This window comes from Labeo rohita, unplaced genomic scaffold, assembly GCF_022985175.1.
Source record: "Labeo rohita strain BAU-BD-2019 unplaced genomic scaffold, IGBB_LRoh.1.0 scaffold_936, whole genome shotgun sequence".
In the NCBI taxonomy this organism is placed as follows: domain Eukaryota; kingdom Metazoa; phylum Chordata; class Actinopteri; order Cypriniformes; family Cyprinidae; genus Labeo; species Labeo rohita.
Window position 1 is genome coordinate 5,560 of NW_026129894.1, and position 1,853 is coordinate 7,412.

Genomic DNA, 1,853 nt, shown 5'->3' on the forward strand with positions numbered 1-1,853 from the left:
GTATTAATTTTTAGATGTTATGATACACATTTTGTAAATTCCTTAGAGTGGTCATGAAATGGAAAATAAAAATATTATTGGCATTTACACCTTAGAAAAGTTACTCGACAATAAAAACATATTCCAAATCCCCAGTTTAAAATATGAATTACTCTTATTTACCCTTCTGAAACAGCTGAATTGAATTGTAATGTGACAGCTCTCCTCACCTTAACAGTGAGTGAGTCACCATGGTATGTAATCAAGAAAATGTTTGCAAACTTTAAAAACTATCTCTGAGAAACATTAGAATATTAAACTGCATTTCATGACCCCTTTAGTTACTTGCCTTTGATGATCTGCCTTGATTCAGGAGATTCCGTCCTCTGACCTTTAGTTAAAAATGAATGAATAAATAAATGCATAATATTCAACACCTGTTGCAGGTACCAATTGGCAGGAATTTATTCTTACTATATTCAGGCGACCCATGAAAATGTCCCTCTGATGGGCCTACAAAAAAAAAAAAAAAAAATAAAAAAAAGGCAAACATGTACCACAATACAAAAATAATCCATAAAACTAGTAAGATTGAAAAAAGGAAAGAAAACCTAGACAATGCAATCCAAATACGTTACATGGCAATGCATGGATGGTATTGTACAATGCTTACTGCTTACACCAGTGGTTCCCAATCCCAGTCTTCACGTCCCCCTGCTCTGCATATTTTGCATGTCTTTCTTTTGCTGTCTTTACACTTGGTATTAACATGCGATCACCGTGATCTGATCAAGCAGATCGTATCCTCAGTCAATCAGGACATGGTGTATTTATACTTGGCAACATCAACACACTCTTCTACTTGGATGACCAATCGAATTGGTCTTTCCCGTGCAATATTTAAATAAGTCTGCAGAGGATGGCCCCTGAAGTGGTGGGTTTTCAAAGTCAACCTAAAGTGGTGGGTTTTTATTTGAAAATCATTTTCGCGGGAGATTTAACAAATAAAAAAAAAAAAAAAACTGTAGTCTCACTAGCGCTCCATGGCCTCTAACTTCCGACAGTTTGGGAGAAAGATGAGGTGTTTTGAATGCAGACACGATGGCTGGATTGCGTTTACATTACACTGAGATCCAGACCAGGACATGCTGATTGGATAACATTCCGATCAGAAGCACGTTTACACTTGTCTTTTTAATGTGGACAACATCTGTATACAGTTCGCATGTTAATGCCAGGTGTAAAACGCAGCCTTAGTTAACACACCTGATTCAGATCATTCATTAGAAGAGCAGGGGAAATCCATTGAAATTTACTTCACTTTGGAACATTCATTCACTAATTTGCGTTTCACACACAGACGAAACTTATGTCACACTTCACAAACACACTGTCAAGTGTGACATAATATATCTCTGTATATAAATACATTTGGAATTCATTTTGAATCTCACACACTTTAATGCCCTTTGTATGGAACATATGCTCGTTTCGAACTGGAATCATGGCAGAATATCCAGTGATGTCCACTTCTGAGGGCACTTACGGTCGAATAGAACAAACATCGCATGTGATAAGAATACGAAATGTGCAGAGCGTGAGGAGCAAGGACTTGGAAGCAATACCCTAAAATAACTGAGAATTGAAGGGAAAAAAGGTTAACATTGTTTGCTGTATTCTAGTCCTCTGTAAACTTCAGATTCACAGCTTGGTCACGGATATACTTTCAGTAGGAAAGGGAAAACAGAGTTCTTTGAATTTTATAAAGATACAAATGGTCAAACTAAAATATTTTATCATTAAGATATTCTCCAAGTTTTTGATGCTGTCTGAGCAGAGAATTTTCTTTTAAAATGTTACCAATATATTAGTGT